This window comes from Apis laboriosa, unplaced genomic scaffold (genome assembly GCF_014066325.1).
Source record: "Apis laboriosa isolate Shangri-la unplaced genomic scaffold, ASM1406632v1 scaffold1_cov151, whole genome shotgun sequence".
Taxonomy (NCBI): domain Eukaryota; kingdom Metazoa; phylum Arthropoda; class Insecta; order Hymenoptera; family Apidae; genus Apis; species Apis laboriosa.
The window spans coordinates 3,818,315-3,836,920 of NW_025222279.1; the positions used below are offsets into that span (position 1 = coordinate 3,818,315).

Sequence of the window (18,606 nt, forward strand, 5' to 3'; positions counted from 1 at the left end):
AAGGTGTCCACCCGACAAAAACACGGAGGTGTAAAATAGCGTTGGAGGCGATTCTCGTAAAAAAGCGTACCCTGTAATTATCCGTTTAATATCGGTGAGCGCAAGTGGAGCAGAGCAATAAAAAAAAAAAGAAAAAAAAAGGAATCTCGGCAAAAAAGCGAATAGATGTTCGTGAAATACCGTTGCTCGAAACTGTATCATTGGAAACAGTTTCATTCATTGTCCATGCGACGTTTCCAACGACTATAGGTGTCGTTAATTAGACAATATTTTCTTTCCTCCAGCTTTGTATCGATCCTAAACGGAGTTTTAATATGGCCACAAGTTTTTCTTATTATCGAAGAACGAATGAATTGGAACGATAAATAGAACGAATTATTCACAAAATAACGACAAAATAAAGTAAGTAAAAGAAAAAGAAAAAAAAAGTGAAGCAGATTTTTATTCAAGTTCTCAAAATTTCAACAAATACCCTTTATTTCTAACGTTGATGAAAATAAAAGTAACCAAGAAAGTGGTAAAAAAAAGTTATAGAAAATTTAAATTATTATTATAATTACGAAAAATAGTGAGTTAGATTTTATTAATAACGACGAGCGTCCCGATATTTATTGTTCTCGATATTGGTTCGATAACCAACACGAGGGGATACCGTTTAATCTTTATGAATAGCGTACTCCCCTCCTCCCCCTCTTCTGGCTCTTTCTTCTTTTTACCCGAGTTGTTCGATCACGGAAATTTCGCCGGGTCATAAAATAAATCAACCGAAACGAGCGGTGATGAGAATTTAACGCGTGGTCCCGTTTGTCATGATGCGGCGCAGAGACAATGGGTCTCGTTCGGTTCGGTATCGATCGTGAATCTTCATGGTAATTGGTGTGGTATCGAGCAAGATATTGTCAGCGAGATTGAAAGTAAATGGATTAAGTGTGCTTAAATAGGATCGTGTATAGGATAGTGAAATTAACTCTTTAAAACTTTATGGATGTAATACACGTACACGCGTGCACTTTCGTTGATGGGAAAGCGCGAGCACGCGTAAACCATTCTATTGAAAGCTGTTAAACAAGCTGATAAATTTTTACGTAAATTTTACATTCCCCCCTTTTGGTTTCGAAAAAATATTCGAAAATTTTCTGTTCCACTTTTCCGAGAAAATTTATCCCAGAGAGAAAATTATTACAAAAAAAGAAAAAAAAGAATTATTCGAATAGATACCAATATAAAGAATCGTCGAAGTAATCGTTGCTAAAAATGTTATAGAATTTAAAGTTCGCTGAAATTTTATTTGTATTATTTGTTATTCAACGTTGTCAGCCGTTATTTCATAGTTGGTATCTATTTGTTTTTCTTCGATACGCGTACTTCAAATGTTTTGTAAACAGATAATTACGCGTAATTAAATACATTTTTATTTATTGTTTTCACTGCCCAGTCAAGAAAAAATTTCTAAACTACATTTAATAATAATATTAAAAATAATATTAAAATATTAATACTTAATAATAAACTATATTTTCCAAAGAAATATTCCGCTTACGTTCGAAAGCCGATCCACCGCCATCCTCGAGAAGCTGAAGGCCTGGGTCAGGGATCGGGTCGTCGCACCTATTCACCCTAAAAACATACGGGCAAGGGATCCCTTCGTAGGATCTCGTTAGAGCGGTCGTTAGAGTGCAAGCTCGTTGCAGCGAAATAAGAGAAAAAAGAGATGGAAGGGAAACCTCGTTTCCTTACTAGATCCGTTACCAGCTTCCGCGAGGTTTATTTAACAACCCCTTCCCTCGAGACGCTGGAATGTCGTCAATGAAAATTCCTCGGATACCTGCAAGTCGATCCCCAAGAATCGTCTTTTCGACGCGATTCTCGCATTCCACAAGCTGGTCTTAACGATGGGTTATCGTTGAAGGTCGGAAATGGACACGCGAAATTGTGCCTCGTCGCTTCTCTTCTGCTTCACGACTTATGGTTCCGTGATTCCCCCATCGTGGCCTGCTACACCGCATCCTCAAAATGATATACATATCTCGAAATCTCATGGCCTGTGGGGTGTTTCACTGGTCCCACGACTCTCCACTTCGCGAAGTTCAACATCTCACGACCTCGTAATTACGGGTTGATGGATTTCACAACCGAGTCTTGGAGGTAGTCCTGAATGTGTTCAAATATATATATATATATATTTCGAGATCTGTTTCAGTAATTTGGCTGCATTAGATACCTTTTATCTCTCAGTAATTCATTACTTCTTTTTTCATTCTTCTTTTTCCTCGAACTGTTCGAAGATCGTTGCGCTCCATCCATCGATTGATTTGGATTTCACGCGAGTCTACTGGTTTTCTTCATACAGAGATACGTATTCGAAGGTATTCGGAGATGTGGTTGAAAAGAAAATTTTAAAAGAGTTGATGAGTTTACAGGATTTCGCAATCTGATCTCGGAGTCCTGGATGTGTTCAAACGGAATATATATATATGTATTTCGAGATCTGTTTCGGTAATTTGGCTGCATTAGATACCTTTTATCTCGCAGTAATTCATTACTTCTTTTTTCATTCTTCTTTTTCCTCGAACTGTTCGAAGATCGTTGCGCTCCATCCATCGATTGATTTGGATTTCACGCGAGTCCACTGGTTTTCCTCATATAGAGATACGTATTCGAAGATATTCCGAGATCTAGGAGGAAAAGAAAATTTTAAAAGAGCGTTATTCTTGCAAAATCTTTTCCCCAAGAGGTGCTGCGCTTCCCATCCAGATAAGGCTAATCTAAAAATAAGAAACGGGAAAAGATTCTTCACCTTCGTCATCGTCACTTTTCCTCTCCTCCAGGAAATAATTCGAACGAAATTTCCAATTAATCTCGCGAGAGATTACATCAGGATACAACGATCGATAGTTATCGATAGTGCGAGATTTATCATAGGAAATTGGCTGGTGCAATTTGATCGGGAACGATAAGGTCGAGGCACGGGAGCAGAATATCCTACCTTAGGTATTTACAGGTGCAAATTGCAAGTCGACGACAAATGCAATTTGCAAGGTTAATGACCGTTAAACCGCCGGGTTTCGCCCCTGACAATTATACCGAACAACATAATTCAGCGTTATTATACACGGCTGGGTGAATCGTATCCTCGGCCGAGGTAACCGGGTTCCACTTATCTACTATTTCGGATCGGGCGTTTGTTTTACAAGAAGAAAGATTGAAAATGCATCGATTACACTGTTAAGTCCTTTTACTATTTTCAACTCGGCCAATTTAATTTCAAATGATTTGCATATAAATGGGTTGTAGCTCGGATAAAGTTGCGCAAAGGAAAAAATAATTCCGATTAACGATTAACGATTAACGATTAACGCGAATAATTAATGTCGATAATCGGGGAGGGGGGAAAGAAAAAAATTCGATCGAAAATATTTCTGATCGGAGAGATCGAAAAAAAAATTGGACGCAACGAGATGGAAAAAAGAAAAAAAAAAAAAAAAAAAAAAAAAAAGAAAAGGAAGAAAGGAGGGGGAAAAAATTCTCAAAGTGTAAAAACGTGTTGGCCGATCGCGTTTACAGGCACTTTTCACACCAACCGCCGACTGTTGTTCAAACAGTTAATGTTTGAGATGCGTGCGAAGCAAACTCGCGTCTTTCACCGCTTTTTCTTGTTTACAAGCCCCCGGCGAAAAGAAGATTAAATACCGCGTATTCATTTTCGCGGCCGGCCACCATTAACCGCGCACATCCTTAACCGCTCACGATCGAAAACGGCGAATACAAGAAGGCAAGTGTGCAGGCCGCGTTTTATCGCGGCTCACAGTGGCGTTCATTGTTCCGTTCCTCGAAGCGACCAACTAATCTTCGCCTATTATTCCTCGAAATTGGTATAATTTCGTCTAATTGGCTCCCCTTATTGTCCTGTTTCCTCTAATAATCACGGACTGTTAACCTGTCGAAAGCCGAGAAAAATGACGAGGTGCACGATTTCTCATCGAATATCCTTGATTAGTTAATTATCTCATTGTCGTGTTGAAATAGTTCGTTAAACGATATATAAATAAATATATATATTTGATAAAAAAAATGTAAAATTAAACTTTGTGACGCGTTATTGTGATATTATAGATCGTATATTTAACTTTGTCGAAAGTTGAGAAAAATAATAGGTGCACGATTTCTCATCGAATATCTTTGATTAGTTTATTATCTGATTGCCATAATCGTGTTGAAATAGTTCGACATATAAATAAATATATATATATATATATATATTTAATAAAAAAAATGTAAAATTAAACTTTGTGATGCGTGAAATTATTGTGATATTATAGGTTATATATTTAATCTGTCGAAAATTGAGAAAAATGATAGGTGCACGATTTCTCATCGAATATCCTTGATTAGTTATTATGTTTATCTTATAGCCGTTGAACGATATATATATTTAATAAAAAAATTGTGATGCGCGAAATTATTGTGATATTATAGATTCTATATTTAATCTGTCGAAAATTGAGAAAAATGATAGGTGCACGATTTCTCATCGAATATCCTTGATTAGTTAATTACGTTTATCTTATAGCCGTTGAACGATATATATATTTAATAAAAAAATTGTGATGCGCGAAATTATTGTGATATTATAGATTGTATATTTAATCTGTCGAAAATTGAGAAAAATGATAGGTGCATGATTTCTCATCGAATATCCTTGATTAGTTAATTACGTTTATCTTATAATGAAATTGAAATGAAATATTCGTTAAACGATATATATATATTTAATAAAAAAAATTTGTGGCGCGTGAAATTATTGTGATATTATAGATCGTATATTTAATCTGTCGAAAATTGAGAAAAATGATAGGTGCACGATTTCTCATCGAATATCCTTGATTAGTTAATTACGTTTATCTTATAGCCGTTGAACGATATATATATTTAATAAAAAAATTGTGATGCGTGAAATTATTGTGATATTATAGATCGTATATTTAATCTGTCGAAAATTGAGAAAAATGATAGGTGCACGATTTCTCATCGAATATCCTTGATTAGTTAATTACGTTTATCTTATAATGAAATTGAAATGAAATATTCGTTAAACGATATATATATATTTAATAAAAAAAATTTGTGGCGCGTGAAATTATTGTGTGATATTACAGGTTGTGTATTTAGATGGTTATCCGAATGTGAAGATAATTATTCTTTTCAAATTGCGCGTTGTGGCGTAGGCTTATTTTAAATTCAGATTAGATTACTGTTTTATATGCAGATAATCGAATGCCTGTGTATCGCTGGTTATGAACAACTTTATTCATTGTTCCACGTATTGTTGGGATTTTCACAATCGATTATATCATCGGACAGAATACTTAACGCGGTAATTGAGCGATTATCATCGGTCGTATGATGGTTGAACTTCGTCTTCTGAAATTTATTCGTATTTGTACTCCTTTTCGAACTTTCTCTTTGCAGAGTTTCTTTTTTTTCCACATTTTTCGTTTCGTTCTTCGCGTGGCCTCACAGTTGTATTATCTTTGATGATCACGAGAGAGCTATAATTATTAATGAAAATAATATTTGACCAAGCGAAAGAAATTGAGATTAGGATGAGATTTGGAAAGAAAAAAGTCGAAATAATTTCAAAGTCAAGCTCGAGATCGTGTTAGATTGAATTTTCGAACTATTTAAAAAATTATTGCAGCATTTATTTACAACGCGTACATAAATTGACGAAATGGAAACTCTTTTACTGTCGTTTAATTATAATTCCGCAAGAAGGATGGTACACTTGTTTCATTTAATCTCGAATTCGTTTCCTAGTCTCTCTCTAGTCTCACAATTTTAACAATTCCAAATTTAGATTTTAATTATTAATTTAATCGTTAACGAACAAAATTCGAAGAAACGAAGACAAGAAACCCAAACATCCTCCAATCCTTCGATTCCACCAATTGCAAATCAAACTATACTATAAATCAAGGATGAAAATTTATATACACACGATTTATATATAATCATCCTCGAATTTCATTAAAAGAAAAAGAAATATGCCATTCCTTGACAAAGAAACAGTTCTTCTACGCTTCTACGAGGAAACGTCAGCTTAATAACCTGTCTTTTTACAGATATATTTTCGCAACAACTTGGAAATGGACGAAATAGAAGACGAAAGGAAGGAAAGAGATAAATAAATTTTGAAAAATTAAAAAAAGCCACTAGAAGGAAATCGCGAAATATGCTATTCCTTGATAAACAAATAGCGCTTCTACGAGGAAACGTCAGCTTTAATAACCTGTCTTTTTACAGATATATTTTCGCAACAACTTGGAAATGGACGAAATAGAAGAAAACGAAAGGAAGGAAAGAGATAAATAAATTTTGAAAAACTAAAAAAAGTGAAGAGCGAGAGGGGCTTGATTCGACAATTCCTTTCCGAACGAGAGAAGAGGATTCGGTAAGAAGCGGAAGCGAGAATGAAAAAGCGGAGGAAAACGGAACAAATATATATATATATATATATACATTCGCATTCCCGCGAATCGTGAGACCCGTTGATTCGATCGCTTCCTCCCGTTGCGGTCGCTCCCCGCCAAAGGGGATTCCCGGACAAATGAGAAATTCCCTCCCCGATGCCGATTTTCCTCGCCTCGTATCGATCGGCCCGGAAAGGAGTTCAGGGACCCCGAAGGAAGAATCGCGATGTGAAACGTGATTACGATTGAACACGATTCCCCCTTCGAGCGAAATTGCCAACAGTTTTTCCGCTCGAGGCGCGCCAAATCATCGTGGAAACACGCTCCTTTGACCGATTCGTTCGCCGCGCATCCATCTTTCCATCGGCTCCACCGATTCGCGTGCGTGCGTGCGTGCGTGCGTGCGTCGGTCGGGGGCCCCGACGGTGGCGCTGCGCCCGCGAATCTTGCGCAACCGCGAATCTCGATGCGCACGCTTCCAGCCACGTATTTATGAACGTCTGCGGTTACGTTCGAGAAAGGATCGCGGAGATACGAATCTTCTCGAAAGATTCTCGTAGAGACACGAGAGAAAGAGAGAGACGAAGTAGCGGAAGGTCGAGGAGAACGGCCTGAGCGTGTTCTTCGCAACCGGGAACGGAAGCGATTCGTTTTGTCGACCAGAGATTTTTCTTCGAATCGTACACGGTGTTAGCCGAACACGGATGGTAAAATTGGGAATGATCTCATAACGTTATACGTCATGACGATTATTTGTGCGTCATTTCCGATTAAACGGTTTGGATCGATGTTTCGCGATGTATCTTTAAGTTTTTTTTTTTTTTCGTTTATTGGACGGAGGAAAAAATGGGAAGAAGTCGTTAGCAAGGAAAATGAGTCATCGACTCGTTCGATCGAAGGAAATGAAGTTTAAACGCGAAGAGTGTGGAAGAGCGTGGCGCGTAGAATTTCAGCGAGGGAGGGAGGGGAGGGATAGGGAACGATCGTGTAAATGGTTACGTGTATATTATTCAAATGACGGCACGTTTACAGGCGAGGATTAGAAGAAGCCAAACGATTATTTTTGCGCCGTTCCGTGAACCACGAGCCCGTGCCTCCCGTTAATGATTATCTATCGTCTACCGGGAAAAAAACGTTTAGAAGAAGAAGAAGAAGAAGAAGAAAAAATAATACATACTAGCTTTCAATGGCACGTCGTTTCATCCTCTCGTGTTTGAAGTCGACCTCAAATGCTTGTCGATATTCTCTCGACTTTTATCTCTGTTTCTAAAAAAAAAAAAAAACTTCCTCTTAGAAGTTTTAAGAGTTTAAAGACAAACACATTTTACAAGCTGTCCCCTACAGCTAGCTTCCAAAAGAAATAATAATATCGATCAATCGCCTTGATTTAATTTAAACCTTGACTAGCAAAATCGATACACAATCGAAGAACGATCCTTTGTTTCTTGATCCTCGAACGGATCGATTAAAAAGAGGCGTGTCGTCTCGCCGGATATTTTTATATTTTAGACGAGGACAACGCGCAAAGGACAAGAACCTGATCGATTGTTGAGGAAAACGTAACGGTAACGTTTTGGCAAGACACCATTGCGGTTTTATCACGGCGTGTGGATAGTGGTGGGTTTCGATACCGGTACCGCCGGATCGCTTCTTGCGTCCGTTACATGAATTAAGCCATTATATTTGATGCCCCATGGGGTCCCCCATAGATTATCAATCCAATCACACGGCTCGTTCGTTTTAAGAAGTTCACGAGGAACGGTTTCTCACCATCCTTGCATGGCACGGCCTCGCTCCGAGGTAAGAACGAGGAGGAGGACGTCGAGCACGTTACCCCCCCGAGGATCGTATTTTCGCGATCTGCTATTTTCCGAGCCACTGCTCGGATTTGATAACGGCCCATCCTTATAGTGGTATCGATTCACGGATAAACGATTCCAGATATTCGAGACGATATCGATATCGACGTTCGTGATGTCGATATCGACTTTTGAATATCGTTTTTTTTTTTTTTTTTTTTTTTTAAATTACACACGCGTCTTTATTTTATAGAGTGTAAGATAATTTAATATATATTCGAATGAAGAGGGGAATGTGAAACAAAATTTCTAATACGAGAATATTAAGAGTATTGTATTTCCATTTCGAGCATTGAGAATTATTCGAGATCATCGTTTTTAAAATCGACATTTTTATTTTATAGAATGTAAGATAATTTATCGAATGAAGAGAAGAGAAGAAAAATGAAACAAAATTTCTAATACGGGAAATAATTTCTAAAGCGAGAAATATGGCTCGATATCGATCTTTGATCATCGTTTTTAAAATCTTTATTTTATAGAGTGTAAGATAATTTATCGAATGAAGGGAGGAGAAGAAAAATGAAACAAAATTTCTAATTAGAGTATTAAGAGTAATTAAGAGTATTGTATTTCCATTTCGAGCATTGAGAATTATTCGAGAAGAGATCGTTTTTAAAATCGACATTTTTATTTTATAGAGTGTAAGATAATTTATCGAATGAAGAGAAGAAAAGAAAAATGAAACAAAATTTCTAATACTGGAAATAATTTCTAAAACGAGAGATATGACTCGATCTTTGATCATCGTTTTTAAAATCTTTATTTTATAGAGTGTAAGATAATTTATATATGTCGTATCAAATGAAGGGGGAGAAAAATGAAACAAAATTTCTAATAAGAGAGAAATTAAGAGCATATATATTTCCATTTCGAGCATTGAGAATTATATACTAATTTTTCCATTGACATTAAATATTTCAAATTATCATTTTCACTCGATATTTTATTACGCCATTTCCATTTATAAGACGGGAAACCAGTTGAACGATTTTCTACAAAAAAAAAAAAAAAAAAAAAAAAAAAAAAAGAAAAACACGAAGAAAAACTTTGCTCCCCCCGTTCTTCTGGTTCCATTTTTCTCTCGAGAGAAAGATTAATCTGTTCGATATAGATATGCAAAGTAGATACGAAGGAGTATAATAATCGTATGCAGAGGAAGGATCCTCCGCATCGTCTTGATTTATACGGGAGAAAAATATTGGTGAAAACGGATATTTTTCACCAGTGGAAGGAAAAAAACTCGACGACGACGATTCGATCGTTACACTTTGTTACCACGAATCTACGAAGCGTGGTAAGCTCGCAGTTGTATATATTTTTTCTCGAGGCGTGGTTATAACCGTCCGTAACGAGGTAAGAGGAGACTTAACAGCCGTGTTATTGTTGCGATTACGTTAATTTACCCGCTATCGAGGGCGACCGGTTGCCATGCTAATGAATAAACCCAAGACAGAGATTACGCTTCTTCTTCATTCCCCTTTATAAGGTTAAGGCTTAAACTTTAATCCCAGTTCTAATTAATCCTGCCGTTGGTTGAATACAATCACACCCAATGTGCGATTACAATGCGTGAAGAAAATTATGCGTTCATCAAACTGATTATTTCTATGTAATTCAATCTTCTCCTCTTATAAATTATTAAGTAGACACTTTTTTATTAAAATATTCTCCGTTTCAGTTATTTTCTAATGGATATATATATTTTCTTTTTAATATGAATTTTTAATAATGAACTACTAATACTGGATAATGGAGAAATTTAATTTACTAATGTAGCAGTCTCTTTACTCGAGTTAACAGTTTACTTAAAACGTTTTACGTTTCTTTGTACATCGAATCTGTTAATGGTAATTAGTAGATCTTGTCTCGCAGTTCTCCACGCAGTGTTTGAGCAAGATTTACATCTTGGATTATCATTACTTACTAGTTATGCATATTAGCACAACATCTTCATATCTCTCGAAGAGCTAGGAAAAATATTCTCGTTACCTTTATCGCTCTAAAGTTTTTATTTGCAAGATTCAATTTATCCTGGAACAACAAGTTAAGAATATAATTATATCGTTTGTATCAATTCTCACGACAAACTCTCAACATTTGTGTTAACGAAACTGTAATCACGTAATAATATACAAAACGCTCACAGTAACAATCGATTATATTAGGTTGGAAAGAAAGTTCTTGCGGTTTTTAACTATTAAATTCAAACGCACATATCTCAGCTCAAACAAAATTTTATTAATCGAAATAAAGATCGATGCACTTTTGCCAACGAGAAACAAGTTTTGTTATTCCGGTTGAATAAAATTCTGGAGGCGACTCCAAACTCGTCTTCGAGGCTCTCGTAACCGCTTCGAAATTTTTTAAACCACCATCGTGCAATTCGTTCGCTAGAACCAAACCTCGCAGCTTTCTAGTTTCAACTGGGATAGGAAAATTATTCGAATCTGCTTCTTTATGTCCATTATATTTTCAACACCCTAAGAAATCAGAAGAGAAACTAAAAATAAAATTTAATATCACAAGACGAAAAATGCCCTATAAAATTATAAAATCAATATAATTTAACGCCAAATTTAATCGAGAATAAAGCATTTAAAATCAAAATAACAAAAACCGTAAGAACTTTCTTTCCAACCTAATATCTTTTTGAATGAAAATCGCGTGGAAAACAATCTGCGACAATATAATAATTTTCGTACACTTTTTTTATTTATCCCAAATAAACCATCAGCAATCGTTCCTCTTACACTTTCTCTCGTAAAGCATATTTTTTTTCTTTTTTCTAAACAATTATTGTAATCCAATTCCGTTGTAATCCGCTTCACCTTAAAGTAACTAACGGCTGTTCCATGTTAGGCCAGTCCATATACCGCATCGAAGTCTATCATCCGATGGCAAGTTACGAGGTCCATCTAATCCGAATGGTCACAAGCGAGATCGTATAGCATTCGTCCATACTTTCCCTAACGTATCTCGTCCTATCCCATCTTTATCACGCAGGTATCGTCAGCTTGTCGGGCTGAGAGCCTAAACTTGTTCATTATCAGTTTGTCTTGTCCACTCGATGTTCTTATTGATTTACCTTGTTGCACCAGCCGGCGATAAGGAGGCAGCTATCCCTGCTTGATTGCGCATAAACAGTTTTATAACGCTCCGTTTTCCGCAAAAGAAGCCGGTAAAACCGCGAAGATGAATCCGAGGAAAATATTTTATCGCTCGACACGGGTATTTTTAGATAAGCTCTCTAGTAAAAATTAATTTCAGGCGGATCATACGATGGTACAAGTTCGGTCGCGATTCCTCTTAAAAACCATCGTCTTGTGAAATTCACGTAGCTTCGATCTGATATTCTTCGAAACCGCTTCATCTTTTTTTTTTTCCATCGAACGAAATCTCGAGCACGTTTCAAAAAGGACCAACCCTTTTAAATAACGTAGATAAAATCAAATATTTACTTCGATCAGAAATTAATGAGATTTAAAAAATAGCAAAATTGCAAGTAATAATTTTATTTCTCAATTCGGAGATCGACCTCTTTAAAACTATTATTAATTAAAAAAAATATCACACAGTGTATAACCAAACGTTCAATCAATTATTTGTACAAAATTATTTTCACTTCGAGAGGAGACTCGAAAAGGGGGTTTTTTTCTCCTCCACCGTGCGTCGTCCAATTTTCCAGAATGGAAACAAAATGGCGGCACCGCAGCAATCGAGGTGGCAACAGCGGATTATTATTATTCATCGTGCGACTCTTCATTCAGATAGATGCGATAACGCGGCAATAATAATTACCCGTTGAATAACTCGAGGAATATTCATTCGCGCCGTCTAATTTCGAGCGGGATGAATTCCATCTTCCTCGAAGGAAGCTCCTTCGTTTCCGTGGTGGACTGAAAACACGGTTGGTGAAACTCGCCAACCCGTGAAAATATGGCGAATCCCGTTCACCACGGATGGCGAAGATGGCGTAATTAAACTCGCGTAGCACGCTTGTGGATTCCTTTACTCACTGGAGGGAGCCCTGTCTCGAAGGGGGAGGGGAAATTAACGAGGAGAAAGCATAAAGCGAGCTTGCGTTCCTCCACCTCCACGTCGATTTACGTTTTCGGGGAGAAATTTCGAGGACCATTTCGTCGAGCCTCTTGGACACGGTTTGGATATACGGTTTCGTTAAGATTGGATTAAAGTTAGAGAGATGAAGGTTGGGCAGAGAAGATTGGAATAAGTTGGAGGTTTGTATTGTTTTACGATCGAGGAGCGAGAGTGGAATATCGAATTGCTGGCCTCGATCGATCTCTTCGTATACTTTCAACATTTACAAAAGAGAGGTCTTCAGAGGTATTATAAGATATAAAAGCATCGAGTAAAATAGAATATTATCGATACTTCCCGTCTTTTGTTTTTATCATTAAGAATCTCTTTTTTTTAAATTTAGAATAACTTTAATTTAAAAAAAATTAAACATGTCGTTGAAAAGGTTAATTAATCATATTATAATTAATTGGAACGCAAAGAAATATTTCATTGTGATAGATGCTTAATATCATTGGAAAAAAAATTTCGAGGGCCACGAATATAACACGCGGATCAGAATCGACATCGTCGAAACGAAGCTTTCAAGCCAAAGGACAAAAACGTCAGAAAATCGTTTAACGCGATTAAAAGCAAAAAAAAAAAAAAAAAAAGAAATTCGAAGGATCGAGAATAAAATAAAATTAGCATTGGCGCGTCCCCATGGAATTAAGCGGAAAACATTTAACGAACGTTAATTTGCCGCCTAATAAATGTTGGAGTCCCGTTTAATCCCGGATACGAAAGGGTGCAGGTTCGGTTATTTTGCCGGGGCAACGTTAAATACCGAAATAAACGATAATCCTAGTCTGGACCTATGACAACGAGGGTGAGGTGTGTGCGAGTATTGATTTTACGAGGGGATCCGTGCTCTTTCTCTCTCTCTCTCGGCCAACCATCGAAATTCTCCACCCCTGTTTGGGCCACCCAGTCGCACGAGGAACATTCGGCTCGATTTTAAGGCGAATCGCGCGAAGAAGCGCGTGTGCGAATCGAACGATAATCGAATTCGATGGCCGTGAGAGGAATACCTTGTGTTTACGGAATCGAGAGATGGGTGAAGAAGTTTATGCAAGTCCATATTTTTCGAATTGCAAATCGGTCACGCGTACACGGGAAATTTATTTATGGGAGGCCGTCATCGATTTCGTTTTCGAATTTCTGCGACGGAGGTGGAGAAATCGATGGAGAAGGGATTTTTGGAGAATTTGCACCGTCCAACGCGACGACAAATGGATTTTTTTTTTTATTTTCCAGAGAGGAAATTTATTTGATATTTCTTTTTTTCTTTTTTCTTTTTTTTTTTTTTTTAGAAATATGTTGGAAATATTGGGAATGTTTGTTTCAATAATTTTTGTTTGCTTTTGGCAATGTTTGTCGCGACTCGTCCAGTGAAAATATGTCACAGGCGACATATTCGTGTTATTTTTTTCATACGGATTTTTCTATAAAACGACTAAGTTAATTGGATAACGATTCGAAATAAATCGAATACTTTCTTTTTAATTCGAAGAATCTCCGACGCATCTCCGACAGATATTTATTTCGTCTCTTCAAAAATTTGCATCCAACATTTTCCAAATCCTAAAAATCCTAAAAACTTATTCTTCCAAAGAGTTGCGAGAAGCGAGAGTTTATCCGCGAAAAGGCGAATAATCATTACAGTCACGATAAAGCATCGAAGAGCGTGAAGAGAGAGAGAGAGAGAATAGTGGTCGCCATTGCCAGAAAGCGTCGCGATCAACGATCATCCAGACCACGATTGATCGACGTGCTCGCGGAACCGTGCCAGCAGATATAAAGATCCCACCATCCCCCCTCACCCCCTCGGCTATTTTTATCTTTCGCGCCACGCAACGCACGGCGGACATTTTGTTTAAAAAATACAACCGCGTCGCTACCTTAGCGACACTTGGCACGCACCAAAGAAAAATTGCCAAGCGATCCAGTGCTCTGCTCGATCCTTTGAGATCTTCTTCTACGCGGAATTCCAAACTACGATTCTCACATTACACTCGCCGTGCACACCAGTTCGACTCTGACATCGTTTTGGCAACTGGCATCGTCCATTGGGAGAATATCTTTCTTTCGTATGAATCGACCGTAATCCAAGAATGATGATTTCTTTAGAGACGAGGGCCACCGTTCGAAAGATATTTTTACAAAGATTTTTTCAATCCAAGGAACCTGTTCACAAATCGATAATGCGTTCTTATTAATATCGGAGGATATTCTAACATAAATCGCTCGCCACTCGAGTTGTCTCCGCACAATGAAACGTCGCACAATCGGTTCGAACAATGTATTAAAAATGGAGAATATTCATTTTCAAATTTATATAGAAAATAATCGTTTCGATGTAATAATCATACATTAAAACGTTTACAAATAATCAAACAAAATACACGTATACAAGCAGAGGACTGATCGATCAATAGTTTTCAATAGTTGAGAAATATTCTATAAATTTGTTAAGAAGCATTTAAATTTCAATTTTTTAATCACAACATCTACTTACTAATTTAAATCCTTATAAATCATCGATAAGTTTCTTATTCCTTTTTTCTTATTGTTCTGTTTTTAAGTCAAGTAATTCCTTCGTGTTAGAAATTCATAAACGTAACGATTTGTCAATAATTTTTTATATACGCTCGCCTCGAGTGAACAAAAGGGTGGCCGATCAGAATCCACTCGATTCTTTCATTTCGAAAAATTTCTTCCCTCGTAAACGCACCGATCGATTTTCCCTTATCGCGGAAACGTGTGGGCCACGAATCGGCGGAACGCTTTTGCTCGCACACGTTCCAACGGCAATCTCGATCGGATTAGACGCACCGTTGGCGAGCGCGATGTGTCTCGCATATTTCCGTCACGCTCGGCCGATCCTGTGCCTCCGTGGCGCCAGCCGCCCTTCCCCTCTCTCCTTCGCGGCCATTTCCAACCCGGCGTCTCCCCCTCCTCCCCCTCCTCCTCCTCCTCCTCCTCCCGGTGGCAGGATCTCGTTCGATCCACCAACTCCGATACACCGATAACGAATTACCAGGGAATCGGCCAAGGAATTCAAACGGGCCGCCTGATTTTTCCCGAACCCGATAATTCCCCCGACGTGGCCGGGATGGCGCCATCTCGAACCGCGTGCGAGTAAAGAAAAGATCGCGATGATCGTGATTTCGCAATGGAATCGAGTAGGCCGTTTCCATGATCCTTTCTTTTTTTTTTTTTTGTTATCTTTTTGTTTTTTGTTTTCTTTGTTATCTTCTGGAAATTACAATATCAGGAATTATTTAATTCAAGAGGCGAAACGAGGCGAGGTATCGATTGTGTGAGGGATTATATAAGTTATATATAAGTTACGTAGATGCTGTATTTGAAAACGCGGGGAAAGTTTGGCGGGGATGGGGCAATTTGCCTGGCAGGGTTTATCCTCGATGAAGTTTCGAAGTTGGGAAAATGTGGCTTTTAGTACGGTTGTTTGATGTACGCCGGGGAGACGTTGCCGCGGCGACGATGGCAGATTCTTCATGGGTCGAACGATAGTCTCCTTTTTACTAACTCCTGGTTTATTGGGTATTTTTTGTTTTTTTTTATATCGTCTAATATCGATTTTCCGGATTGCGGTGACGGGCTGGCAAGCATGTCGTGCAACGCTTCTCCTTATTCCCGATAATTCCAATAACGTGATATTCCAAATCCTATCCGTTTAGAAAGAATGTTTACTCGATTTCGTTTAATACAACACCACGAATATCCGCAAAAAAACATCATAACATCTTCTTGCTGATAATAAAAATCTCGTTCTCTCGATCGAAAAATTTGAAAATTTCGGATAATTTGAAATCAAGTGGAATATGAACAAAAAAGTATATGGAAGGGGAATTAAAAATCTTTCGTTCGAGGAGACAAAGGAGGAGAGGGGGAGGGGCCGATCCGATTCTCCGGTTTCCATCGGAATCGTCTTCGAAGTCGGCCGCTTACATCGTATCGAAACATTCCATACCGCTAGGGGACGGGCAAAAAACCGAAGACACTCAACTGGTCCCGGGCACCATACGTCTACGTGAGGCAATTTGATCCTACGTTTTTGTGCAAGCACGAGCGTTCCAGATAATGAGCGACGCTTCGCTTTTTCTCCTCCCCTTCGGTCACCTCGCTTTTTCCCCCCTTTTCTCTCCCTCCCTCCCTCCCCCCCCTCTCTCTCTCTCTCTCTCTCTCTCTGTTTAAGAAACACCGTTATGATTCCGCGCGGAGGTAGCCAGAATAAAGTGGCCGAGTACCGGTATTCACGAAATGGCCGTACTCGATTTCGTCCCCGCACCCCGCACAAACTGGCGAAGGTGTCGTCGCGAAATGAGTCGACGATAATAACGACGACCGATCTCGAGTGAGAGATGGAATAATAATGCCCCGCTATTAAGGTGATTTATTTCCATGGAGAATCAATGATAATTGGTAATGGCAGTAAAAGTCAATCGTATATAATAATAGGATATTCGTTTGTAAAGCGTCTCGCGATGTAAAACCAGAAATTCGATTCTTTTTTTTTTTTTTTTTTTTCCTCAGTATTTCTCTTTTATATAGTTACGTAGATTCGAGAGAAATTTGTTTTTTAGGGAAGAAGAAAAAGTTGCGTGGACGAAGGAACGATTAATAATTAAACTTTCAACGAGAGAATACGTAAAATGGCGAATCGAAGGAGTAAATAAGTCGTAAATAAGCCGAAAATCGTTTCTATCTATATGGAACCTTGGTATTTCTCTTTTATGAGTCGAGAAATTTGTTTTTAGGGAGGAAGAAAAAAATGTGAACGATAATCGATTAATAATTAAACTTTCAACGAGAGAATACGTTAAAATCGAAGGCGTGAGCCCGAAATCGTTTCTATCATAGAACCTTGGTATTTCTCTTTTATGAGTCGAGAAATTTTGTTTTTAGGAAAGAAGAAAAAATGTGAACGATACCAAAGAATCGATTAATAATTAAATTTTCAACGAGAGAATACGTAAAATCGAAGGCGTGAACTCAAAATCATTTCTATCATCGAACCTTGGTATTTCTCTTTTATGAGTCGAGAAATTTGTTTCTAGGGAAGAAGAAAAAATGTATACGATACCAAGGAATCGATTAATAATTAAACTTTCAACGAGAGAATACGTAAAATCGAAGGCGTGAGCCGAAAGTCATCAAACTTCTTTCGCATCTTCTCGACTCTTCCCAATCTCATACATAGCTTCGCGTACGAGATAGAAAAAACAAAATTTCGATCACCGAAATGAAATTAAAATCGGGCAATCGATCCACAATCGAACCCATCTCTCGATTACAAGACGATAGACTCTTTTACGTTGGACGATAAAAAAAGGAGAAGAAGAAAAAATGGAGTTTGATCAAAGCGTTGCGCTCCATAAATCGATCTCTCGTCCTAGTGAAGGCCGAAGACGAAACGCGGATCGTTCGATCGTCACGCTCGAGGGGATCTCTCTTTCCCCAATTCCGTTTTTGCCGCTTCTGGTGCCGTTCGTTTACGGACAAACAGGTGGTGGATAAATGATACCGAAACGTTACTCGCGTCACGGACGACGAGGATGAAAAATTCAGAATCGTTGAGATAGTTCCGCGATTAACAATGTCGTTTCCCCAAGAGAATCGAATTTATTAACCTTATTATTATTCTCCTTTAATTCGAGTCGAACGGGGAAATTCGCTTGCTTGCGACATTTTTATTATAATCGATAAAATTTATCGTTTCCTGTTGTTCGATGGATTCGTAAGAATATTCGATTCACAGAGGAAAAGAAACGACCAACCAACTATTTTATTATACGCAACAATTTCGCAATTTCGTCCCTCTGGAAATTCGATTAAATTCCTTTCGCTCGAAATATCGCGCGACGATCGAAACACCGTTCCATCCCATTCCACGAAATTCTTTTCGATAAACTTTTCCCTCGAACAGCCTAATTAATTCGTTCCTCGAACGAATCTAATCCGACTTCCTTCCGCCGCGACTTCGTCGAAGTCGCGTTTCGTTCCGTCCAAACCGCTCCCCTTTTTTTCTCTCTCTCTCTCTCTCCCTCTCTTATCTCTCCGTTTCCACCATCGCATCTTCCAACCCGAACCATAATTCCCCGTACAACACCGTTTCGGAGACGATCCCGACACGGGATCTTGCACCGCAGAATACTTGACCGCAGAACATT

General features: G+C 38.2%; 1 long non-coding RNA gene across 2 annotated transcripts in view; it reads right to left on the reverse strand.

Moving 5' to 3' along the window:
- Positions 1–1,536: 1,536 nt before the first annotated feature.
- The window catches only part of LOC122712304, a 43,041-nt gene continuing 25,971 nt past the window's right edge, over positions 1,537–18,606 (reverse strand). The window contains exons 5-8 of one of the 2 annotated variants that reach the window (XR_006346308.1): positions 7,648–7,736; positions 2,519–2,675; positions 2,222–2,445; positions 1,537–2,151 (exon numbers count right to left, since the gene is read on the reverse strand). This is a non-coding gene — a long non-coding RNA (uncharacterized LOC122712304). The remainder of the gene's footprint in view (positions 2,152–2,221; positions 2,446–2,518; positions 2,676–7,647; positions 7,737–18,606) is intronic. The other variant, XR_006346309.1, reaches the window with a different exon arrangement.